Source organism: Lagopus muta, chromosome 2 (genome assembly GCF_023343835.1).
Source record: "Lagopus muta isolate bLagMut1 chromosome 2, bLagMut1 primary, whole genome shotgun sequence".
NCBI lineage: Eukaryota > Metazoa > Chordata > Aves > Galliformes > Phasianidae > Lagopus > Lagopus muta.
In genome coordinates, this window is record NC_064434.1 from 91861340 (window position 1) to 91888877 (window position 27538).

Below are 27538 nucleotides of genomic sequence, written 5' to 3' on the forward strand. Positions count from 1 at the left end.
TGCTATTATGTTAGGCACTAAGCCTGGACAGCTTCTCTTCTGCAGCCTTAAATACAGTTGATTTGTATTCCCTTCAGAATAATCTTCCCAGCCCTTATTTGTCTTTCCCATAAGAAGATTCAGACAAAGAAGCACTTTGCGTTACACAGTGCCATTGCCAAGGTGAAAGGAATATGCTCTGTTCGGAGAGCTGGCTTGGGTCCGGGCCTGAACTCAACCCTTTGTGGAGGTAGAAGACTTTTCTAGGAAACTGGCACTGCACTGTTTTGCCTTTTATAAGAAGAAGGGTGCTGTTCTGCTATACACATAGCTAGATAGGGTAGACTTTGGCTTTTCTCAAATCTCTCCTGTTTGTTCCAGCAGTTGAGTTATATGCATATTTTGCTGTGCACATAATACACAGCTTGGCGAGCAAAAGATAGGAAGGGTAAATGATGATATGTTTACCTTAGCTCATGGAGATGTCTTAGCGGTTTAACCTTCAAATGTGGTGTGCCTAACTTTTCTCTAACCACAGGTCCAAGTCCCAGCGGGGCTGACTCAGCCTTTATCTTCCTCAAGATAAATTCAGTCCCATTCACTTCACAGTGGGTGGGTGCTTCACATGAAGCCTTAAAAATGAGAGTTTTGTCTGGTCTGGCTGGACCCTAATGATCCCTTAGCACTTTTCATGAAAAAAAACATTGGTTGTGGGCCAGACTTTCTTCACTGCAGCAGTGAACTGTGAGTATGAAGAAAAACCTCTGCGATGCTGATATACTTAGATCACAAAATCACTAACACCATGATGTTGAAGCAAACGTGGTGATACTGTGAGCCAAATTTACTGAACCCCACGGTCCTACTGGGCACACTGTGTATGCTGAGTATGCCCTTAAATAATTGTCACTCAAGGCCTCAGCCTGGCTAAAGGCCTTTTACAACCCAACGATGTGGCATTATGTAACAAGTGCTTTTCCTGATCTAGGAAATCTCATTCCAATAGGACGTGAGGTAATGGCCTTAAGTTATGCCAGGGGTGGTTCAAGTTGGATATTAGGAAAAATTCCTTCTCAGAAAGAGTGGTGAGGCACAGGAACAGGCTGTCCAGGGAGGTGGTGGAGGCACCGTCCCTGGAGATGTGGAAGTGTCACTGAGGGGGATGGTGGTGACGGACTGATGGTTGGACTAGAATGATCATAGTGGTCTTTTCCAACCTGAAGGATTCTATGATTCTATCCACTGTGGAACAAAAAGGAAAAGCTTTCAAACACTTGCAGAAGAATCAGAAGATGAGGAGGTCAGTTGCACAGCTCTTGCACAGTTACATGATAGTCTGACATACCAAAGCATGATCTGAGCATACAGGAAATGCAAGGATGTCTGTCACTTTGTGAGGAACTCCTGATAAAAATTACTTCCTGGTTCTAAAATACCTTTCCAATGGCATCCCTGTCAAGACCAGTGTATGCCTGTGAGAATCTTCTTTAGGCAAATCACCATGTTTGACCTCTCCGTTTCTGAGAGCACAGCCACAGAAATGCTGCAATTCATACAGCATCAATTTACTTCCACCACTTATGCAGGTACCACCCCTCACACATTTGCCACAGACTCAGACAAAAATTGGTTAAATAAATCAAATTATTCTTCTCAGTTTTGTCAGAGCTCAGTTTCTGAAGTCAGTTAAAAAGAAAACAAGTCTTCAGTTGCATTTTTCCCTCAATGCTTGCATGCCTCTTTTCATCCAGGACTAGAAACACCATGATAGCACAACAGAGATGAATCGCTTTGTATTCCTGGCCAAAGCAGAAGGAACGGAAAGATCGTGAAAGATGTTTGAGATCTCTATTCATTTCACAGACACAGGTGGTTTGGTTTAGCATCTGAAATGTTGGATCCTGAAGCAAACCAAACTCCACTTTCATCCCTAGGGAGGAGCCCATAATTATTACAAAGAGTGGACAGTGTTGGCAGGTCATGTGGGTCTTATGGAGCTGTATTTCCAGAAGGCATGTGCTAGCATAGTCAGAACATTTTTGATAAGGCAAGCATATTTCAAATGTTTAGGCTTAAATAAACACACTGATTAATGTGCTGTAGGTGGAACATAATTTTCCACTGTACTGAATCTCTTAAGTGCTTTCTATTCTGGCAGGCAGATCTGTTCAAAGTGCTATAAAATAAAGCACTATGTAAATGTTGGAGATAGTTTGGAAGTATCACAATAAAAGCTTAAAATTAATAGTGTTGTCCAGCGAGCAACAATTTTCTCCTCTGTTACCTCACTGACTGCATGGCCTGTTTTGTGGGTGACTAAAATAAGGTTTCTTTCTGATCTCCCTGGTATGGTGAGGAACTGGAAAGTATAACTTGCATGTGAAGTGATTTGAGAGTGTGCACAAAAGTGCTACAGAAGTGCTAACTAGTATTATCAGCTGTGAATAGATATTCTTATTATCAGCCGATACACTTCAACAGTCTTACTCTAGTGTGCATCTGCAGCCAACAGTGATCTCATTTTCTATAGCAGTAGCCAAAGAAATAGGTTGGGTTGCTTAATATTAAAATGCATTAGGGATTAATATGCAACTGCATAAGCTTTTTTTTTTTTTAACTTGAAAGGGCTGTGGCTCAGAATGAGGTTGAGTAAATTTATGAGCATGCAGCATTACTAGGTCCTGTTGTCCAAGTCCATTTTATATTCTAAAGAGCTTAACAATGCAACTTTTTAATTTAGGAAAGATTTCTTCAGATTAAAAGTGAGAAATAAACTTTCTCTTGGTTTAACCTGGGAGTCCAGTTGAGTCCTTGATGTGCCCATCTGCACAGTAACAGCTGGCAGGAACCTGCTATAACTTTGTAATGACTGTACCCATATCTGGTGGAACAGTTCTAAGACTGACGTATTCCAGACAGGAGAATTGCAAATAAAAGGTTATTTATCCAAACATGAAAAGCATGGGGCCTGGAAAACTTGACTTCAACCAAAAGAACAGAGTGGTAGGAAAAGGAGGTGCTGGCAGCAGTGTGTATCTCGGCTTCATGATAAGAATATCCTTTTGTGCTGTGCAGACTACAGGCTGGTAAGAGCTGTCAGAGCATCTCACTCAGCCAACCTGAAACTCTGTGTACAGAGTGACATCAGTTTTCATTCCTTGGAGGCTTCGGTGTTTCTGTAAAAGCCTACAGCACCAGAAAATAAAGACTCTAAGCACTGTTAGAAGCTGTGAATAGAAACAATATGAGTGAAAACCTGGAACTGAAAACCCATCAGGCTTCAGGGTATTTGAAATTCAAAATCCAATGTAGTTTGGACCCTTCTCTTGTTTTGGACTCTGCAGCAACATCTTGCTATGCAAGGAGTGGAAAAAGGAACCTCTAATTGGGTGAAGTCACAGCAAACTTAGTCAACACCTGAAACAGTCAACAAGAAGACTGAAATTAAGTTTAAAGTGATTTCTTAAGAGGTTCCTCTCAAACAGGAACTAAATGGCGAGTGCAGCTCCTCTGGTGATATCTCTCTAACTGCATATGACTTAAGCCAGGAATACTGCAGAAAATGATGCAGAAAGTTTCAACTCCAAGTAATGCCTCGTTATTTTACTTTCTTTCTTGTTCCCCAGAAAAGCCAGGCTTTAAAACAAAGCAAGTGCAAGAGGAAAGCAGGTGTTATAAGTGGAAAGGTGGTATTTGCACTTTGAGTATGTGAACAAAATGAATTACATTCAGGATTCCAAGCCACAAATGAATAGAATGTGACATACTTTCCTGGGAGCACTAGCTGGGAATGGTGGCTTCCAATCCAACAGAAGGCTACCTGAAACCAACACATTTTTCTTGGAGCAATCCCGAAACTTGTAATATGCTTTATGCCTTCATCACACAGTACAAGAGACTGGAGATTTGCTCTCATTTACTCTGGGATCTACAATGAATACACGTAAGTTAATAGATATGTATGTCTTTACAATACAGGAGGCTGTGGTCTACTAACAACAGGACAGGTAAAGTGAAAATCCAGTCTAAATGGAAGCACTGTAGTTGATGTAATCAGAAAAAAGCAGTTCCATTGCTTGCCACAATTACAATACTTGTATTGAACAATGTTTTGAAGTTCTTTGGCAGCATCCCTCTAATGCACAGTTTCCAACTAGCCAAAGCTCTTTTGCACAGTCACTGTTTCTCAGTCAGATGAGACTTCTGTCTTAGCCATGGGTAGTTGAACTAAGGTATGAACTGGTGGGGTGGGAGGTTTAGAATCCCCTTGATGGTTGATGTCTGGGTCTTTCTAATATTAAGTAATATTAACAAAAAGGAAACCAACAACAAGCCTGGCTCAAATGAAGAGCTACTGATTTGGTCCCAGAGTATATTTAAATATCCTATTGCACAAGGGGGGCATCTAGAACTTTCTTTTCCTCCATCTCATAAAGGTCCTGTTTTACAAGGATACTTGCTGCCTCTTGGAAGGGCAGAATCCTGTTTCCTCTTTATTTACTTTTGCTTGTTTGGAAGAGGGGTGCTCCAGGGAGGAGAATCAATTATTCAAGAACAGGAGAGAGCAGCTTTCCTTTCCCCAGGAGTTGAGACTGCAGACTTTGCTGGTCTCTCCCCTTTTGGCATGGCTGTGTTTGGGGCATTTGTCTGGCTGAGGGCAGGCTCTGCCCCTGGGTGTCCTTCTGTCACCTTCCAAGGAGGGGGCTGGTTAGAAATAAGCGTTTAAAAATTCTGTACTGAGACTCATCCCTCCTAGACATTTTTACTTAAGCCTAGATGTTCCATCTAACATAAGGACAGGAAGAAACTGCCATTTTATATATCCTAATGGCAATTTTTTAGGCTTTTGGAACCTGAGAGTTCCAAAAGCAGAGGACAAAATATGGATTAGATTCCCCTTCCACAACCCCCCTTCCTCCAAACAAACAAAAAACAACGTGAAAAAAAAAATATTTTTAGTCCAAGAAGCATATTTAATGATTTCCTTGCAAAAGCAACTCAGAGCTTGAAATGGATGGGCTCTATGAATAGAGCTTACAAAGGGAGTGATAAACTCTAGCTGGCTTGTCTAAGACGGTGAACTTTGAAAGCACTCCCCCTAGCTTCTGGATAAGAGGCCTCCTTTTGAAGGCAGTGACAAACATCAACCAGGCAAACTGTAGCTTTCTGCCTCGTAACATATCACTTATAATGACAAGCAGCAGATGGAAATTCTTCGAGTAGGCATCGTTGCTAAACACACTATGTGCCTCATGACCTGCAGGGAATGCAGTCTGCACACTAGTCATTAAAAAAATAAAGTAAAACAAAGAAAATAAAAGAGGGCAATTAAAGGATCTTAAAAACCCACAAACCATGGGTTTCCTTATGATTTACCTGACTTGTAAAAGTAGAGTTTCCTTGGCTCGTAGCAAAAGTTCTTAAACTTGTTAGGAGTGCCATCAAGCAGGAGCAGGAAGATAACCTATATTTAAGTATCCTCACCAAAAAAGCTCTCTCAGCAGCCACCAGCAAATCATGCTTGATGAGGATTCAAATAATAATCTATGCCCAGCACTTCAGAGGGCAAGGATATTTTTCTCTTAATCTCTAATTCTTCCCTCCTGCTTGAAAAACACAGCAAGATCTGTATCATACAAAGAGGAGTAGCTTTCTTCTGCATTACCTCGTTGCATGTTTCTGGCATGCAGTTGGATCTTGAGCTCATACTTGCATACATTTCAAGCTAACTTGATCAATCCTAGGTCTCTGTGCACATTATGGTATCCCCTTATTTTCTGACGTACAGAATTACGGAATAATTAAGACTGGAAAAGACCCTGAAATCATCTAGTCCAAATGCTAACTTATCACCACCATGCCCACGCATATATCCTGCTTGGGAAGTAACGTGTAGAAAGACAGAAATAGTGTAGATATGGTTGAGCTCTCCACAGGCAGAAGGAGGACTAGATGATTTCCTAGTGCCCCTCACACCTCTTATGCACTCCAATGTTTGTCAGAAAGTTCTTACAAACAAAAAGGACATTTTGGTTGTCTATTCCATTGTAAATAACTAACTACCGTGGAGTGAAGAGCAGAATGGCCTCCCACTGATGGCACTGAGTCACAGCAAGATCTGTATCGAACGTTAGCAATGGAACTACTTTGGGGTGAATATGAATCAGTGTGAACCTTCACCCATCCCTGCCACTGGATGCCTTTAACCACAGCCAGGAGAAATTCAGTGATTCTGGGAGAACTGAAAGACACTGATGTCCTGTGGAGGCAAGACCTGCGCAGCACGCTGGAACAGCGAATGACACAAAGCAAAACAAGACTGCTTCCCACTTAAACAGACAAGAAAAATGACAGGATTTGGAAATGCCTGGACATTCCCAATGGACTTTACTCAGAAGTATATCAGAGTTGGTTTTGGAGTAACAACTACATGTCATTGAAAAATTACTTTCTCCCCTCAGATAATTTATTGAGTATCCAGAAGTGACCTGTCGTCATGATCTCTGCCTTGAAAGCAAAACAAAAGCAAACAATAAAGAGTTTTGTGTGGATTTATGCTGCGTTCCAGCCCTTAATTAAGCTGTCCAGGGGCTGCTGAGTATCCAGGCTGTTCTCAGGGCCAATGGCACAAATCCAGAGCAAGTCTGCTGAAGTGAAAAGTGCAAGTCCAAATTGGGATGGGAGAATATTATTTCTTGAGCTAAGAGGAGACTCCCAGTGTCAAAACCCGTTGGAATCCAGAGCACCTTGCTCATGCAGGAGGGCAAACACTTGGCTGAATATAGCTGAGGCATTTGTTTGCAGTGTTAGTTTTTTGCCTTCAGAAAAGTTTCAAGCTGCCTATACGAGGCTGGCTCCCATTTCTATTTAACTTGTACAACACAGTCTAAGCTATCTTCTGGCTTTAAGGTGTTAGAAGGCTATAGGATTCACAAAGATCTGAATGACCATGCTTTTAATCAATTATGTTTGAATTTGATCCCGCCAATGATGGCACATGTGGGGACCAGACTCCTACCCTAGTTTGAAGACCCACTGACCTAGAGGTGCTCCACATGAATGCAAGAGCCCTGCTGTGTTCTGCCAGTGGTAGATCCTAGTGATTGTCAAAAAGAAAGTCTTTTTGGCAAAGAAATCAACCAGCTCTACATTTCTAGAGCTCTGGTAAGATAGGCTGCATCCCAGACACTGTGTCTGTGTCTAGTTTCATCACATCAGCAAAATAGTTAACACTGGTTTCCCTGGTGCCCGGACAGTGATTGACAATGCTCTGTCTGTCTGTCTGGGGCACCTGCAGATAACCACCTGAGATAGATCAGCACAGGAAACCGTTTCCACGCAGCACAAATGTGCAGGTGGCAGGCAATGTTAGGAGCATGATTATTATCCCTTTTCTAGCTAACTGTTCTGGGCCCCCTGCATGACGTCTGCATAGTTGAGATGTCATCACTCAGCCAGATGTTGAAGTCACATCTATCTAAATCCAGTTGGATATATGAAAAATATTGTCTATTTTGAAGGGCATAAATCAGGGGGCATTTCTATGAATAAAGGATTATTACTAAATCGTGCACTTTCTATTAATAGATCCCTATTAATGCTGCAGGTGTTAGTAGTAACTGCTCTTTGAAGCATTACTTAATCACCCCCTTTGCAAATCCCTGTAATCCAGCTCTCATAAAAATACATGGATTATTGATTGAGAGCACCTCTGGGATCTCTAAAATGAGGTTCAGCTCAGATGCCTGCACAGTGCAGGAGACGCACTGCAGATCGCTCCCTGGAATGTCTGCCAGGTGTTTGCAGTTTCATGCATAGCGTGCCTTGGAAATAATAAAAAAAAGTGGGGGCGGAGGGGAGGTCATTCCCATCTGGGAAGATCAGACTCAAGTAGAGGAAGGAGAATGAGAACAAGGACCATAAGTAATAGCTGGAAAGTTGGCGGTGCAGAGGTTGTAGGGTGGGCTACTTCTTCCTCTCTGGGAAAGCTGTGAGAGCAAGCGGATCTAATGCGTGTTATGCTCTCTAAACTAATGCACTGCATGCAGTAGGGGCTGTGGTGTCAGAAGAAGCCTTTAGAGCATATTGGGTGTGGGATAGCTATGAAGGTAAATTAATAGTCAGGAAACACACAAAGATCTTTATTTAAAGATGATCCCCCACAACCCAGTGTAAATATTTTGGGATACAACTGCAAAGTGTAATACTAGTGAGTACTGAGCAGGTGAAGCTGAACACAGCCATTCTGCAGGCTTAGCAGATCTCCGTGACTTGGATCTATGGAAGGACTTCAGGGCCATTGGGCTTGGGTTTGCTTGAAGGTATGCTCAAACCACACTGTGCAGGACGGACACCCTGAGATACTTCAGGTGCCAGGAGGAAAGCGGTGCTACTGGCAGAATAGCAACAAGAAATAGGGTCCCACAAAGCCCTGCGTGCTCGGGGCTACCCTGCTTCCCCCAGTGGGAGTCTGTGCATCTCCCAGCAGGAGCAGGCAGCTCTGCAGCTCCCCAGTAATGGGGAGCAGAAAGTCCCTATTTCGCCTTCCAGGGAGGGCTGAGAAATGCAGCCACTGCCCCATAGAAGGCACATAAATGGGCCCTTCATTCGTCAAACCGCACTCTTCAAAAAGTGCTGAGAGGTGAAGAAAGTTTCTCAAGAAGAAGTAAGGATAAGAACAGAAATCAACTCCTGACGGAACAACTTGATAAAGCACCATTTTCCAGGGTGCCACCATCTGGTCTGTGTTACGGAGAATAACCTTGATGTTATTACATTACAGGATTATTATTATACAGTAGTGTGTTAAATCTCAACCAAATGTAACAAGCGCAAGAGAGACATATAATATCGCTGATTGCTGGAACAACAAACACACTTCAGGAAAGAGCTTATGGAAGAGTGGAGGACTTGGGAAGGTGCTCAAAGGTGAGCACATTCCCAGCGGCTCTGCTGAATGGGCTCATTTTCTTAAGCTATGGCTCCAAAGTCAAATTTCCCCACCCGAATTCTCCAGCCTTTCACAGGAAAGCGGTATTAGGGCTTCAACTCTCATGCGTTGCCCAACCTCAGCTGAGTGGTACTCTACAGACCGCGTATGGCACTTCATGGCTTTTTATTTCAAAAGGACCAGCCTGGATAAACAAGTGCTTTCCAAGAAGCATAGCTGCTCTGCACATGTGTAAGCTGTCTGAACTCGAGGGGAATGGGAAAAGTGTGGAAGACGCAGTGCAATTCTTCGCAGAGTTCTTAGCTGGAGCCTTTAGAGCCCAGAGAAAAATAAACAACCAATGGAGAATATGTGTGACTGGCATCCTAATGTTGCTGCTCTTCATTTTCATCCCTGATGTGGGGTATTTTCCCTGTTCCCTTTCCACATTTGCCTTGAACCTTGGAAGATGAACAGCTAGGCCTTCTCAGCTCACTTACTCAAGTCGCCTTGGAGCACTTGGAGGTTTTTCTCCTCACATCCTAATTAAGGGTATATCAGCGTCCCATTGGGACTGAAGCAGTTAACGAACACCATCCGGCAGATCACTTATAAACTGTTTGCCCTGAGATTGAGGGCAAACTCTGGTGAATTCCCAAGGAAAGAATCAAATGAACCTGTTAATGAGCAGAGCATTAGGAGGAAGAAAAAAAAATGAGGCAGGATCTGAAGTCTTAAGGAAATGTAGGAAATAAAGGTTTGTTTATCTAGTGATTTTACTGGTGTCAATGCACAGGACTCCCCTTTCATTTTAAAGCATTTGCAAACAAAAGATTCAGTTGCAGATAAGCTTTGGGAGTTTGCTTTTACATTAGACACTTGTAAACATTCCCCAAAGATGGAGAGAAAGAGGGACATGGAGCATATTCAATTCAAATAAAATCTTGCAGCAAGGTTTTTGTGTATGATCGTCAATATCTGGAGCAATATCTGGGGCACCTAGATGCATCTTGCTTAAACCTTCTATATAGTAAATCATATATTCTGTCCCTAGTAAGTTTATTCTGAAGCAGTTTTCCAAAAGTGCTACCATAACCTGAAGAGAAGCTCTTGGGGTGCTGCCAGCTTAGTAGAAATCTTGTAGGAGCCTGGTTTGGGGAAATTTAGGTAGATGCTTTAGGTAGGAGATCTGAGGTGTGAGTGGCTGTCAATGGAATAACTCATGAATAAGAAAACAAACGTGCACACAGAAGTAATTAATGTGCTATCTAAGAACAAACAGATTTTTTTGTGCCTGTCTACGAGTCAGCTTAGACTTCATTCTGAGCTGACCTCAGATGGGGCTAGGTCTTTGCATTTACGATTCCATAGATTTTCTTTATTTGCATTAAGGACTGACATACAGAACAACTAAAAACTGTACTGAAATAACACAAAATGTTTTCAAAACTAGAAAATATTTGACTGGAATACAGCTGCATGATTGATGGTCTTTCAGATGAAAATGGCAAAAAAAAAAAAGCTTTTAAGGAAAAATATGTTTTAAAAAAATCTCATCAGAATGCGTGGTGCAGGTAAAAGAAAATATCCTGCATTATCTTAATGTGCCTTTCTTTCTGTCTGCAGAAAACATGCAACAGAACATCCACTTTCACTCTGTGTCTCTGTTTTTGTAAGAAAATGACCAAAAGCAATGCTTTTCAAGCCTGAAACAGCAGTGCAGATGGTTGGACAGACCTTGGTGTGAGGGCAAGCCTTTGCAGTGAGGTAGAAAGAAAGAATGTCAGTGAGGTTCTCTCCTTCATCTAAGTCCTTCTGACTTGGAATGAGGGAAAATTTCTTTGATCTTTCACAATTGTCTTGTGACACTGGTGCTAGAAAACACATCTTGACTTTCTAAAGCAATAGCATGACCCGTAAAAAATCATTTATTATTATTGCCAAAACCTGAAAGACCCCAAAGAAGAGATAACACATAAAGGCACAGAGGTCTCTGGAATGTTTTTTTATGATTTTAAAGGAGTATCAGTACTGCACAACTATTGCTTCTGATGACACTGGACTGACAGCATCTTCAAGCCCTTCGGGCCACCACCACAAGCAGGTGGCTTTTAGGCTCCTATGTTTGTTAAAATTTACTTGCCATATCCTGCTTTGCAAAAGAGTTTCCTACTTCCTTTAAAGGGATTGAAAGATTGACAGCCACTGAAGATGTATCATCACCTTCCAGACACCCCAAGGGAGCTGCAGTGACAAAGAGGGAAATACAAAGTAAGGAAAGGCATATTTGCTATTAACTGTCAGGCAGTGAGGAACAGGGGCACTTGGTATGGATCATGCAGAATGCGTATGGTCTATATGCAGTAAAGAAGGGTCTCTGTAGTCTATCTGCAGGAAGAAATGAAAGAGAAGGATGACTTACATCTGCTCCTGGAGTTTTGCCCTGTGCTATGGGGAGTAGAATGCTAGGTAGTATCCCTCCTTAATTATCCTTGCTCCCAAGTTATGGCTCTGTTCATTGATATCAGTGGGGTGTTTCCCACTCGCTTCTCCAAACCTATGGCTTTTCAAAGCAGAGTAGAGCTACTTTGGTGTGGGGCACTTCAACAGAAGCATTAAGAGTTCGAAGTGTGAGGACACCCAGTCAACAACCAAGAGAAGGGAAATTTTGACTAAAGACAGGAAAATCATAATTTAACGAGAAGCACAGTCATTACTTAAAATACAGACAGCACTGAGGTTCATGTACTGACTTTGGAAAAGGTTAGTGATCCTCAGTCAATCCTCCCATTCTGTAGCCAAAGGATCCAGAATATCTAAATAGTTTTGGTCCCTTATCTCCCCAGCTAACCCCTGACTTGTTTCTGAGCCATAATACCATATTCAGTTCAACCATAAGTCAACCATCCTGACAGAGAAGTCAGTAGAGCTTTCTAGCCATTAACCCCAATGGAATTGTTCCATATCTCCTTACAACACTTGCAAGACTGTGTGAGTTGCAACATCAAAATACAAGAATTAGCCCACTGACCTTAGCCAAGGAAAAGACCAGTCTGACTGCTTTGTCTCACGGTGACCAGAATCAGCTGCTTCTGAGGAAAACTGGTTCTTACCAAAGGCATTCTACCTGCCATGACTAAGTGGCCCTACAGTTTGATACACAACAGTGGATGTTCAAGAGGATTATCAGTTCTTTCCACTGTTCTACTCCTATTTCTCTATTTTACAAACAATTCAAGGCATAAAGGAAACTTTCAAAGCAACTTTCTCTATTTCACAACGTCTCGGTAAATCAAACATACGTAGACAGAAAATCTAATAAAACAACTATGAGGAGTTTTAATCAGAAGAGTATATTGAAATGCAGATAGTAAAACCTCCATAACTAAGTACAGATGCTGAAGAAACTATAAAGCTGCAGTCAGAAAGGTTTGCCATGTTACTGTGTGAGAGCTGAGACTGCCGATAGTTTTACTGTTTGACTTAATAAACTGGCATATTTTTTATTATTATATAATGCATCAAGCTCCTGTAGTTTTACTATAGTGAATACAGTTCAACTGTAATTTAAAGAGAGATGCTGCTTTCATTTGCTTTTTCAATACACACAGTGAAAGAAGCTGAGAGAAGTATTTTTAGTAATACTTCTTTTGTGCCCTTCCCTTAACTTCCACATCACATATTGGTGCTTGATACATGAGTTCTGCCTAAGATCATTCTTCATTTGTATTTTTCCTTAGAAATGGAAATCACCTTCAGTGAGTTTTGTAGCACAAAGATTTGATATTTGAGACAGGTACAAGTAACAACAACTGGAGTCAAGTTTTAACCAGATACAGAACTGTCTGAATATGCTTTCATAGAGAAACCCATGAAATACAAGCTGCTTTACACAAATTTCATTCTGAAGTTTCCATGAGTAGAACTAGTGGTCATCGGGTCCATGTGGAAATCACCACAGCAAAGAATGGAAAGATGGGCTGCAAGAAAAAGAGTGCTTCTATTTTCCTAAGCTGTTATATTGGTACACACATCTTAGCTCTTTCAATGTTTATTTCCTCTCCCTTTATATTCAGTGGCAGTGTCATGTTATCTGGGAACTACGTACTGGTGCCAGGCTGACAGCCATAGAAACCACAGAAGCAGAAAAATGTGTAGATGTTCCTTTCCTTCTTCAACAGGCTGCGATGACAAAACCCCAGTGTGGATGGGGAAAAAGTGAGTTAAAAACGAGAAAGAAAGACCAAACTTCATTAGTCATCAAACTAACACCGACTGACAGTGATTTTCTCTGTGTGCCACTGTCAATTGTGTTCTTAATGCTTTACGTATAAGCATACATCTCATTAGTCAGATCCTGCAGCCAAGGAATATTACAGGAAAACCCAGGCCTGCGGTACTCATTCAGGTTGGTGCACTAAGAGAAGCATTTAATTTATTGTAGGCATGCATGCACAGGCACCTGTACTGAAGCTTTAGGCTTTAGCATTGTGCAAACCTATTGGTTCTCCCCATTCAGCGGTGATCCAGCGCTGCTGCGTGTGGTCCAGGAGCACCACAGGCACAACGTTCCCTTCAGCATGGGGGATGGTGTTTTGGGGTTTCCTGCTCACACAAAACTTCGCTTGTCAAGGAAATCCTGGCACAAATGGCCAGAAATCCAAGCATGCCCTTAATTTAGACCTTATGCACTGCTTCAAAGGCATTCAGAGACAAACGGAGAGTTGACTTGGCAGTTTTCTTCGCTTCCATATTTTCCCACTGGCAAAAAAGGTAAACGCCTGGACTTCTTCCTTTTGGGGAGCAATTTTTTTTTTAAGAATGAACAAAAAGAGCTAGGCCTTTTTAAATTGTACATGGTAAGTATGATTCATTGCCTAAGAATTTATTGTTCAAAGCAGACTTGAAGCAGACAGTCAACTTGAATGGTCAGTGCCATTGTGAGAAAGCCCTGGTCCAAACCTGAATTCTTCCACTGAATTCAGGTATAACCAGTGTCCAAGTAGGGGCCAAAAAGCCAAAATACTTTTCAGTTTTGGATACAGGCTCCTGCTGTAAATCAAGCTAAAGCACTGCAACAACCAGACCTCTCCTCTTTTGGCTGAAATGCCTGGGGGAAAATAATCTTTCCAATATCTTTCCAATATCTTCCAATAATCTGCCACCAAGCCCTACTGAGCAATACAGAAAAAAAGGTGTAGCGGAGCCTCTAAATATTTAGCCATATTCAGTCCATTTTCATCTTTTTTGCTTCCCTCTTCAGCTATACTTCCCTGACAGCCAGGAAAATACGGGCAGCTATTTTAGGTGTTCTACCGTTATCACTGAGATGCAATAGCTTTGCTAAACGACCCCATTTCCAATGCACTGCCATGTAAACCCTGGGCTGACCTTTGACTCTGTCATCTGAAATATGACCATAAAAATAATGAGTCTGTAAACTGCTTTTGGCAATTATGCCGCTGCTGGAATGAAAGGACGTTGTCATTAGCATGGAGCTTATGAACCCCAGCTTGCTGGGGCTGGCACACAGCCAGCCCGGGAAACTGAGCCGGCCTTAAAGCTGACACAGGTTCAATGGGATAATTAGGCAGCTTTTTTGTTCCAGTTTGTTGATATAAATGTGGTAGAGATTAGCCTTTTCCCCGCAGCTCTGGGTAATGGTCAGGGCTAACAGGTGTCAGGCTAATGGTGGGGTGGGAAATTAATACGTGGTTTCCTGGTACCGTCCTTTGTTGGTTTTCCTGCAGAGGAATGCTTCCAAAGCTTCCAGCACTCTGCATGCCTTCTCTCCCTCCCTCCTTCCCTCTTCTTGCTTAGTTTTACCCAAAACATTTTATCAAAAAGCAAGTTTTGTTGAGTCACATAGAAAAAAGCCAGGAAGGGCTGACTGGAAAACAAATTACAATCAATCAAATCAGTTAATCAGCCCTCCATTTATTAGGCTAGGGAATCAAACTTAAATTTCAAAATAGCAATGGGCCAGATCGTTTTTTGAAGTTGGTGGGAAATCACCAGGGAAACAAGCCAAAGCAGAATAAAGGACACCCGGAGTGCAGCACAGCTCGGCGCAGGCTGCAGCACCACTTAGACAAGTGTCTAGGTCACTTAAACATCTGGTTATCTTAAGCAACTTGGGACAGGGTTCTTGGCACTCAGAAGGAATTGAAAATGCCGGATCAGCTCACAGTTCTCTATCAGTCCTCAAAGCAGAGGCTATCTGTGCTTAATGTCAAAGCAAGTGGGACAGCAAGAGAAATCACAAGCCTGCCTTTACACACACTGTAGCTCACTGATAGCCCTTGCAGAAAGCAAGTGCTCATGCTCATTTACTCGTGTGTGCTGCCTTTTGTCTTGAGGATTGCCACGGTACTGTAAAGGGAAAGCAGGCCCCCTTCCCTAATCACCCACCCCCCATGCTTCTGGAGAGAGTCCTGGCTGAGAGTGCACTGAGTGCACCCAGTGGCACGCTTGGAAGGAAGAACTCCCAGCCTCCTTGCTCTACAGCAGTTCCCTTCTCTCCTGGCCCACCTTGTGCCTTGTCACTGTTATGTCTCCAAGAGCAACCAATGCTCTACTCCATCCCAGGACTAGGAGGTCCTATTTCTTTTCTTGGCCACAAAGATGAGGCCAGGGCAAAGCTACTCAAAGACATCCTCTCCATCCATCCCTTGTGTTCACACCTACAAAACATACCAGAGATGCTACAGAGATGCTCTCCTTCTCTGACATTTCATCTAGCAGGGGAACTCACTTTCCCAATGCCGCTGCTTCCTCAGGTTTACCACAGCTGCCAAGGTGTGCCTGTGTGCTGGGAAGGAAGGGGATGCTGCAATTCTGCTCTAGTCCTTCTTGCCCACGGCAGGGAGGGAAAGAATCTCTACAAAGCCCTCTAGCAATACGATGAAGGTTTAGAGAAGAGTTACCAGAATTACATTTCATCTCCCCTGTAGTAAAGGCACTGTAGTAAAGGCATTGTTTACAAACTCACTAATGACAGCCATAACATAACAAAACAGCCATGGGGCTCAGCCCAGACCACACATTTCTGTGCAGGCCCATGTCCAGTGTCTTCTGGGCTGTGTACTTCCCAGGTTGGCTTGAATGTGTTCACCTGCAGTATGGTGCAGCAGCCTAGTCCTCTGAAACCTCTATCATGAATATGTAAAAGAAGTCAGTAGAAAGAGCACAGGAAAGAAAGAGCTAAGAGGTAACTGGCTGCCTTGCCCTCAAACACATCTGTGAGGAGAAGAAAGTGAACACTAGAATCCTTCCTTTGGAGATCCAGTGGATAAAATTTGCAAGTCTGCAGTTTTTTTGTTGGAAAACAAGCTGTATGCTTTTAAGAGTGTGAGTAAGTCACTTGGAGCAGGTTACTGTGGGCTGTGGTACCCTCTGTTTGTTGTGGTCTCCAGCTGAAGAGCAAATGCATTTCTGAAGAGACATGCCCCACTCTGAAAACAGTCTGTTGGGCTGAAGGCCAGAATCACTGGACAAAATCTGTGGCTTTTGCAATAAAAAGGGTCAGACCAGAGAATCACAAGGATTTATTGCATTCTTAAAATCCGTTAATCTATCTGTTCTAAAAAACAGCAATGAAAACATATTGTGTCTACAAAACCCTGCTGTGTTCGAGTCACCAAGAGGTATCACAGAATCACAGAGTTGTAGGGGGTGGAAAGGACCTCCAGAGATCATCGAGTCCAACCCCCTTGCCAAAGCAGGTTCCCTGCTTTGGTACATCTGAGTTTGTATGCCGAAGTAATATTTGAGCCACCTCAGCTTTGCGTAGGTGTTGCTCACCCACCTGAATATGAGAGATTAAAAAAATAAGAGCAGTAATTAGCTTCCTTTTGGGAGACTGCCAAATTCTGCAAAATAGAGGCAGCAGCCATTTCACAGAGATTACGACACACCCTTTCCTCAGCTTTTCTTGCTATCAATGGCCTGATAATTACTTTGCCATGAATGTCCAACGGACAGTAGTGCCGCTCCATGCCCTAGAGAAGACTAACACCAAAAGGAGATGAGACAGCCTGCCCTTCAAGAGTAAAACCACAAAGACAGGCACAGCAACAAGCAATTTTCATTCCATCAGCAACTTTCACCAAACTCAAAGCCCATCAAAGAGATTTTTTTCTGCTTGTGGGACAATTTTTGAGGCACAAACTTGAGTTACTGGGTAAGGAAGAAGATGCCGTGACTTCTGTATGATAAACACATCCTTCAGATAGCTGCCTATGGTCAGTGGATACAGGATCCAGAGCGGCTGCTTTGATGCCTGGATAGGTGCAGACTTTCCTGGTGTTTTGGAGAGGAGCGGGCAGAGTGCTGGCAGCTGGGGTTTGGCCTGTTTTCCCCGGTAATGGTGACAGGACAAGAGGTAAAGTCCTCAAGTTGTGTCATCAGAGGTTTGGTTTGGATATTAGGAGACATTTCCTCTCAAAAAGAGTGATAACACACAGTGGGAATCGGCACAGGGTGCCCAGGGATGTGGTGGAGTCATTGTCCCAGGTGATGCTCAGGAACTGTATGAATATGGCTCTGAGGGACATGGGTCACTGGGCATGGTGGGGTTGGGTTGGTGGTTGGACTAGGAGATCTTAGTTTTCCTTTCCAACCTTAACGATTCTGTGATTCTATGGTTCCATTCAGGCAGATGAACCCAGCCTGGCAGTAACACACAGACACTGTTTAACACCACACTGCAGCGCTGAGGGTGCTGACAACCTGCCATCACCACAGGTGTGGGCTCAGGGCTTGCACTGTGCAATTAACCCACATGTAATAGTGAGTCACAAAGTCTTCCCATAAGAGAAATATCTCCCACTACAAGTCATGGTATATTCTTGGCATGTCGCATACAAATCCTTCACTTAAGACAATTTTCTGATCCAAAGAAGTCTGGTCTTGAATTATTGCCTTCTATAAGGTCCCTAGGTACTTATATTTCATGTATTTAACTTTAAATGCCCATGACAACAGAAGAAGAGAAATACACAGAGCAGTCACTTGCAGAAACAGATCATCTAAGGTCTGCATAAAACAAAGAGGAGAGATGAGGGAGAATAGCTAGAAGCCTGAAATGACAATTCAAACTTTCATTGCCACTGACTGAAGCTGGAAACAAATGCTGAGTCTGCTTTGAAAAGTGGATTCCAGGAGGAAACAAGAAAAACTTTCAGACCCCAAATTCAAAACACCACTAAAATGTGGAAGCTGGAGACAGGAGAGGTCAAAGAGGATCCGTGCCTTGCCCTGGGAAGGTTTGTTGTCACAAAGCAAGAAAAAAAAATGCTGCTTCTCCCAAAACAGCCTCTTCAGGAGATCTCTCAGAAGCAGGGAGCGTGGAAGTGTGGGGTAGGGTTTCACAGCTTTTGGCAGCTGTCTTTTGCCTTCTTTCTCCACACACAAAGGGACAGCAGATTTCTCTCTCTGAAAGCATTGGCTAATTCCTGAGGGAACAAGGATGCCTTGAGAGGAAAACATTTCTGCTGAATTCCCTTTTGCATCAGTTCTGCACTGATGTGCATTCAGTTGGCTGCACTGGCATCATACCCTATTTGTACTGATGTTAACAGAAAAAACATTGCAAAATCCTTTTTGTCTTCCCTGGACGGATCTACTGGCATTGAGACTTTTCCCTGTATGCAAGAAGATGCATTCACTTGAGTGAGGATCTAAGGCATCTTCCCAGCAGGCCCTTACATCCCATAAAAACTCTCAACCACTCTGGGTTTTCCTTCTTGCACTGCACCAGAAATGTGCTTTTCCTTCTTTCAGCAGAAATCTCTTTAGAGCGGTAACAAGTGAATAGTCCGTCCTAGAGGAAGGATTTAAAATATTTCCAGATGAGCTCCCATCTGGGCAGCAGTTGAGAACAATCCATTACAGGATTCTGAATACAGGATGCAGAGTATCAGTAAATATCCATTCCACAAAGGATTCAGTGTTATTGCAAGACAGTGCGCAATTCAATTAGGAAAACACAAAGGCTCAAGAAAAGAAGCAATAATTGCTGCTGAGATTGAGGTGGAGCTAATGATGACTCATGCACTTGTTATGGAACATTCTTCACTTAATTCCCTTGGAGAGGCTGAGGATCTCCTTATCTAATCTTACACCCACATCCCTGACCTAGCTTTCAAAAAGTATGCTAGGTACTTTCTATGCACAGAGGAAGCCAAAGTGTGTATGGTGCTCTGCAAGAAACACATTCAAGTTATTTCTGCTGGAGGATGGCAGAAATTCTGAAAGGTGAGAGGGAAACTATTGCACAACCATGTCCAGAAGTTTGAAACAGGGCAAGTTTGGAACAGGAGCTCATCTCGTTGTCACATCAGCACAGGCAGAGTTGCTTTTCCCCTTACAGGAGAGAAGGAACAGATTTTCAACTATACCAGGAATAAGGACTAAAAATATTTTCCCTGGAGTTTTCTAAGAATGGTTTACAGTGTGGTCAAAAAAAGAGAGAGAAAGAGAGAAAGAAAAAGAATGTGTATCATAATTCTTTGCAAGGAAAGTACTGTTCATGCAGAATATTCTCTAAAGGGATGTTGGAAATCTTTACAGTTCATTCGATAATATATTGCGTAATAATGGCTTCCTCTTCCCTCTTGCTCCTTTCAGTTGCAGTGATTCATGGTGAATTCATACTACATGATGAAGTCATCTAACGATCTCTGAATAACAATTAACAGCAAAAGAGAAGTTAGTGCTGTTTATTGTTCTGGCTCAACTGCAAGAAGGGGTAATAAGATAAACCATAAATACGCTCATATTTCTCAAGTGCTACGCTCTGCAGCAAAGTATATATACAGGTGAAATATGAAGTTGTTGCAGAAACCTCAAGGCTGTAAATAATAAAACTTAGTAGATAAAATCTTTATGTTATGGAGAGATTGCCATTTATTTCAGCTGCACGTAGTAACATTTAAAAGATAGCAGAGCTAACTTGAGGCATTTAATCTTTATCTTACATAAGATTTTAGTTAAACAAGACCAGGAACTTACTGTGTGGTGTTACTGACATATGACAGATTTGAGCAGCCTGAACAGATTTAATACATGTCATGTAATTGGTGACAAATTATTGCCAATTCCTAAATTATGGATCACGTGTGGATATTTGAAACTGGATGGGTACTAAACCACACCTGCACACTACCCAGAAGCCTGAAGAGTTATTAGCTCTGATTTTGTTTATTCCTGATGTGTGATTTTTCCCATAGGGAGGATTTTGGGTAGCTGGAAAACAGCTACTCCATACACTTGCCCTTGTGGAAGTCCATCTGTAACAGGTTTGGGCTCCTCAGTTCTGATTTAGATTCCCATCTCAAATAAATGAGGAACTGCCTTGATGTTGGCAGGTGCTGAGCACTAGGAAGCCTCAAGTACTAGCAGGTCTCATTTGGGCAGACTTCAGCCGTTCTGCTGGGAGATTTCAGCTCCCCATGCAGAGACCCAGAGGAATAACCATGTTTTCTTCCCTCTCTCCTCTAGCAGTATATTCACTCAAGCCTATCTCAAGTGTTAAGGATATCTGTGTATGTGACAAACAGGTGCCAAAACAGTCCCAGAGCAGCAAGGATAAGAAGTATACATGCAGGAAAAGCACAGAATTGAAACAACGAGCTACACAAAAATAAAAACAAAAGGAATCCAAGTTCCAACTCAAACTGTTCTATGAATCTATGAAGACAAATTCTACTTTCTCTTTTTCACAGTGTGAAATACAGAGAAATCCATCCCTCACTTCCCTTCATTAAGATCAGTTGCAATCTGTACTTAAAGTCCCTCAGTATTTAATGCAGAAATGAGATACTCAATAAGTGTTTGTTCTTTAAAGCTCTCGCTCTGTAAAGGGAATTCAATCTGTTTCTCTTTAGATCTTCACGTTAAAGGGCCTTATGGTGAGTTTCTCATAAGCAACCTCTAACCATTCCGGCTTGCTGAAAGTATAATGTGGAAAGAAAGGGCATTTATTTGAAAAACAAATCTTGAAAGTTTAGCCATTAGCCTCAGTGCCTATAAAATCTTCTGGTTCAGCCTGGAGTCTCTCGGGGGTAAAGGCACAGGTGCTAAGTGGTGAGCAGCTGCAGCAAGTGATGAATTTAGGGAATGGTATGAAGTTTAAAAACCGAGATGGCCAAATGAGATACATTTTACAATCAAAGCCCAAGCCTATGTTAAAAATTAGAATGCCTTTATAGATGCTTTTGTTTTTCCCTTGAGCCTTCTAAAATCAGTATGGCAGCGAACACACAGCTAACGATGAAAGTACTGAGTACTTCTTGCAAGTTCTGGCTCAGCGGAGAGCTGGAGCAAGAACTGCTCATGGGTTATTATTGTTTTTGATGTGTGTGGTAGTATGAAAGGCAAAAGATCAATGCCCTTACTCTATTCATTGTGCTCAGTCATAGTTTGCTTGCATTTCTTAGTGCTTTTGCCTTGCCGGAGTGTGTAAAGGAGCATTAATGTAATCTGCTTTCTTATCTTCTCAATAAGTAGTCACTGGATCCAATTAAATGTGTCTATACTGTTGCAGCTTTAGCCATGAGGTGATGTAGAAATGGTCCTGTTGGCTGATAATTTGTGGCCATAAATGTTACGTTAGCACAACCTACAGCCTAGCCAACACATCGGCTTCTCTATCCCTGCATATGAGAGACCTCTAGGTGAGCTCCACGGGTGACCACATGGGCACCTGCTCAGCTCTGCATAAGGGGGTTCCTCTGCCCATCTTGCACAGCTGGAAATGAGGAAAGGCTCCCCTGGAGCCCTCAGTTGGACAGGTTTGTGAGCTGGAGCCGTGGGGCAGGCTCCTGGCGTCCTGCAGGGCGGTGAAGTATGTGTGGGAGGGCAGGGAGCCCTGCCAAGGCCTGAGGGGGGAAGAAGAGACAGCCCTGTACAGCAAGACATGGCGTTTGGTTGTAAAATAAAGCCAAGAACAATCTGACACATCCCTGGAGTGGACACAAGAAACTTATATTTGAGTATTTGTTCCCTTGAGTAACGTCCTTCACACCATCCTCACGGTAGCACAAATAAGACCCCTTCCACCTTTTTCTCTATTTAAACACCTGCCTCTGTTCCCTACACATCACTCTGGAGTTTTCCCTGAACTGTGTGTGGCTCCTGGCAACACCATGACCCGGCGCTGCTGACAGTCCCTACAGCCTTCCAGAGAACAGGAACCAGGCCAGCCTTGAAGTAAAAACCATGCATTAAAAACATCAGTCTTCCTCTAAAAGTGATCAATCTAAGTGCACGTATTGGATCAACCATTAACAATATGCTCTGCTTTTATTTTTCTTACAAGAAAAATTAAACAGCTCATTTAATGAATCAGTGAATTTCTCTTCCATCATTAAGTCATTTCTAGAAAGAAAAAAACATCCAAGTCCAACTATATATTTATCATGTTTAGTACAAAATAAATCCCATACCAGTTCTTCAATCCTAGGCTTCCCAAAATCTTGTACATGCTTTATAAACACTATTAATCATGCAGAACCTGTCAGCGGCGTTAGCAGAGCACATAATGTATTTGGAACATTTGCAGCAGAACAGCTTTGTATGTTAAGGTCACCATCTCCACATTAACTCCATCAAAATAATTGGGTAATTTTCCTTTAAAAACACACAAAACAGTTTCTCTCAAAGGTCCCATGTGGCAGCTGAGCCTGACATCTGTGAAAGAAAGCATGGACCTGCATGTATAGTATCACAAAGCTGCATGGGAGATCAAAAGAACATATTTGCTTATGCTAGCTTGCAAACAGGGGAATGTCAAAACCAGGAACTACACCAATGCATCCAAGTCAAGCCCAAGCAAGCCAAGCATTTTTTGAAGGAATGATACAGCCTTCGTCCATTGGCAGGTGGGATCCAGCTGCTCTGCAGAGGAGCAAAGCCCTCTTTCTTCCTCCTCTTCCTACTGCTGGCTGCAACCTCATGTTTCCTCTGCTGGACACAGGATCATAGAATCATTAATGTTAGAAAAAACCTCTAAGACCACCTAGTCCAGCTGTCCACTTACCACCAATATTGCTCTCTAACCATGTCCCTCAGTGCCAAATCTCCATAGTCCAAACACCTCTGGGAACAGTGACTCCACCACCTCCCTGAGCAGCCTGTGCCACTGCATCACCACTCTTTCTAAAGAGAAATTTCTCCTGATATCAGCCTGTTGGAATAGGGACCGGACTCCTCTGAGGGCACACTGGTACTTATCAACTGGTGGAGAAGCTATCAGCATTTCTTCCTCACTGTTCCCACAGGTGCAGCTCTGCCTGGTCCTATAACCCAGGTGCTGTGCCTCCTTCTGCTTCATGCTACAAGAACTTTACAGGCAGCCATGGCTGCTTTTGAAAACTGGGACAAGTAACAAGGAGAAGGGATATGCTGTCACCTATTCACCCTTACTAGAAAGAAATAGGCAGTGTGCATCTACAGACACGTGCAGAATGTCACTCTGATGATGAGGGCAGGGGCTTGCTATCTAATTGTAGTGAGTGATTCATTCATCTGTACATCACACCTTTGCATACATTTGAACATATGGGAATTTGGGGCTGGGTCTCATCCCAGATATTCTATTCAAGTAAAAGGTCCTTGAGACTTAAAGAAGCAGATCTAAATCATTAACAAGCTGTGGATTTCCTTAGTTTCAGCAGCAGTGCTTGTCCTAGCACAGTTGTAATCAAACCTGGGTTGGCTGCATATCTTCTGAATCAAATCCCAGTGTGTTTTTTGGAACAGGCTGCCCAGGGAAGCGATGGAATCACAGTCCCTGGAGGTGCTCAAGAACCACGGAGATGTGGCACTGAGGGACACAGTTATAGGGCCATATTGCTGGTAAGTGAACAGTTGGACTTGGTGATCTTAGAGGTCTTTTCCAACATTAATAATTCTATAATTCTATGATAGACCCAAATGGCAGCAAGAGGAAGCAAGCAATGAAAATTCTAAACAGCCAATGTCTTTTCTGAATATTTAGTGAGACCATTATGCACACACTGACAGCCTCCCCTTAACACAGCAATTTTTATCAAGTGAGAAGTGCTTTGAGTAAAAATAAAATTAAGTAAACTTATGTCATTTCAGTGACTGGAATCCATCCCAATTTCTGCAAATTCAAAGTAAAGAAATGTTGCATGGCTTCATTATGAATGCTTACATGAAATGTTGCTTGACAGCATATCACACCATGACACAGCCATAGCCCATAGTTTCATAGGATGAAAACTGGAAACTCTTTGAATACTCAAGATTTAGCTCTCTTAGTTCAAGATTCTTTAATATAAGTAATATAAAATGGAGTTATCACATCAGTTATCCTTCATTTCATTTCTAAACCACTGCAGGAAACAAGCAGAAAACACAATGTGGAGACTACTGGACCTTATATCTAATGCCAAGAGGCAGAAGTGCTTTCCTTCCAATTAAGATTTAATCTGAATCAATAAAATATTAGCATAATATAAAAGATCCTCAAGAAAGAAAAAACATCAAAGAAGCCATAACAAACTAGAAGCTGACTACTGCTGCTCTTTCACGTATAATCGTGTTTCAAAAAAGGATTTGCAGATTGAAAGCCATAAAAGACCAGACAGAATGAGTGATACCGTGAAGAAACATGCTTGCATTTATATCCACCAGCTAAGACCATTGCTACAGTCCCTCATACTCCTCTATATAATGTGAAATGGGAACCAATAGCAAGCCTTTCTGTACCTGAGAGAAGATTGCTTTATGACTGCTTATATCCTTGTAAGCTACATTACTGTGTCTCATCAATAGTAAATGTAATAAATGGATCCCATCCAGCATGTCAATTTTGAACTCTCCCAGATTTTTTAACCCAGTGTCTGGGGGAAATCTTGCCATTTGTGGCCTCCTGTAGGGAAGAGTTTTCTTGTCCTGGGTGCTTCAAGCAGTAGAGTGAACTTTTGGGAACTCTCCGCAATCAGAGAGCCACGTTCCTGTAGTCTTAAAATAATCCCTTTCATGAGAACTCTAAAGGGCACAAACCAACGTGCAGTCTGCTCCCCTTGGAGCCAAGTCTGAGTATGTGTCACCATGGGCTGGAGACATGGAGAAATATATCTTCCACTATTTGTGTTCTCAATTGAGAGTTTTACTGCACAAGAGAACATAAACCTGTCTGAAAAAACTGATGTTAAAGGGGAGATTCAAAACATCCAGCCCATCAGGACAACCAGAGCTACTGATAGAATCTTCATGGAATTATAAGTAATAAAATCCCTTAAATCTCTCCAAATGGTGGGCTGGAAAACTCATTAATTTGTACCCAAGGAAATAACTAGAAATAGGTTCTTTCATCAACACTGAATTCTCATCCAAAGGCAAGCTGACGTTTCTGCATTTCCTAGTGTTCCTACCCCTAGAAAAGGTCACCATGTCCTCCTTGGCACTGCAAATCTTTCCCTTCCTTGTGATGGCCTAGACCAAGCTTCTCTCACACTAGCCTTACATGGTGCAGTGGGAGAAAAATGACTTGAGTTCACAGCCTTTTGATTAATTGCTGTGACTTTTAATGAGTGCCAAAAGCTCAAATTTTGCAAGAGAAATAGCTGCCTAATATAACTGGCCTTAGGCCACCAACTTGTTTTCAAACAGCACTGCCTAGCCCTGGTCATTATCCAAATCCAAATCCCAGACAGAGGGAGGGGGGAGACTCTACATTTTTATATTCAGCCCTCATACCATCCAAGCACTGCTTCTGAGCCACAAAAGCATACCTACAAAGGGAACTAGACAGGGAAACAAGCTCATTAACCAAGACTTTGGGAAGGACAAAGCAAGAGTGGCCAATCCAAATTTCTTTCAAAAGGGCAAATGGAAGCTGCTCTCAGGCTATCAAAGTCACAGTAAAACACTGCTATTCAACCTCCCTGTAGGCTTTACTGAGCTGAAGTGGAGAGCCAAGACACTGAGCACAGAGTCCTGGCCCCACAAAAGGGAAAGGCAACCTTAGTGGTCATGGTGGCAATGGGTTGATGCTTGGACTAGATCACCTTAGTGGTCTTTTCCAACCCTAATGATTCTATGATTTTATGGTTTCTCCTCTAACTTCTAACGTCAGGGCCAAGAGTCCAGCTGGATCTCTTGCTTTGTGCTCTGCCATAAGCTCAGCAACTTACACCACATCCATGGTGTCCCATCACCTCCTCCGCTTGCACAGGAGGAACAAGTTTCCAGCCCTCTGTGAGCTGCTTGGCCCAAAAGCCTTACAGAGAGCTCGAGGTTGCTGTCATGCTCCTCTCACACAAAGCAGAAAGCAGGAGGATGCTGAAGCCAGGACTGCAGGACGGGATAGCGCTCTTGATAAATACAATAAAAGCCACCCGGCAATCAGTAAACAGTGATATAATTAGCAAATGTTTTTCTATTTACTTCCTTTAATATGCAATAGGGGGAAATGAAATAAAATGTCAAGGACTTCATCAAACAGATGGTTCTGCACTTATTATTTTTCTCTGCCGCATTGTTTGCGTCAACTAAAGAAGAAACTCTTTTACGAAGTGTGACTCATGGATTCCTGGGAAGCTTCATTCTCAGCAGGGAGAGGACAGCAGGGGAGGAGAGGAAAGGGGAGGGAAGAGGACTCAGCTCATGAGCTTTTATTAGGAGCATTATTATGTCTCATTAATTAATCTGACCGCTGCTTTAGTGACGTCTCGGTCTCATTTCACAGGAAAAAATTACTCTGGATTGCCAAGTTAAATAGACAATTACAGGAAGATCAAATTATGCCTACATTGCATTCCCTCAGGGCACCAGGCCAAGTTCATGTCAAATCCATAATAACTAGACTACCCTCACTAAAAACAGCTCCTGTGGACATACGTCATGAACCATTTGTAATCTACACAGAGGATGTATTGATCTTCCTTGTGCTTCCTTTCTCATAAACTCATAATAGCAAAGACGGGATTTTTTAAGTATCTAACTCTCAGCTGCACATATGCAGAGCATAAGCTGCGTTAACTCCAATAAAGCGTAATTAAAGCATAACCATTAGCTGTTTAATTTCCTTTTCCTATCCCAACGGACAAGTGCCTAGAGAGCAGGAGGAGAAGCTTAGTACATTTCAGAGAAGGAATTAAAAAAAAGAAAAAACCAACACGTTACAAATGAAAATTTTCCCTGAAGAAACACAAATAGGTAAAATTGAGAGAGGTTTCTCTTGATCTGGTGTAAATAAAAACAGCTTTCAAGATCTGCTTTGTATACAGTTGGAAATCCATAAGAAAAGAAGGGCTGTGGACATACTGGTCTACAAGAAGTGCAATGCCCTTTAAAAACCGGTTGACTAGATGACACCAGCAAGACCTATGCCTTTCAATCCCACCATCATGTTTCATTCTGCCACCTGCAGCCCTGAGCTCTTGATCTATTCTTTCTCTATTCTCTTCACGTGCAGGTCTGTTTTTTTCTCCTTGTCCTTGTTCAAGGGCTCCCAGCCAGATGGGTCCCATTGTCCCCAGCCGCAGTGCATCCCTCCACCAGTCCTGGTGCCTCAGAGCTGTCTTTCAAACACAGGTTTCCTTATTCAACCAACAAGTCCTGTTGCCTCATGAGAAACTGGAGTCCATTCAGCTG

General features: G+C 42.5%; 1 long non-coding RNA gene across 1 annotated transcript in view; it reads right to left on the bottom strand.

The window, feature by feature from the left end:
• The window catches only part of LOC125690050 (uncharacterized), a 96320-nt gene that overhangs the window by 68356 nt on the left and 426 nt on the right, over window positions 1-27538 (bottom strand). The window lies entirely within an intron of this gene.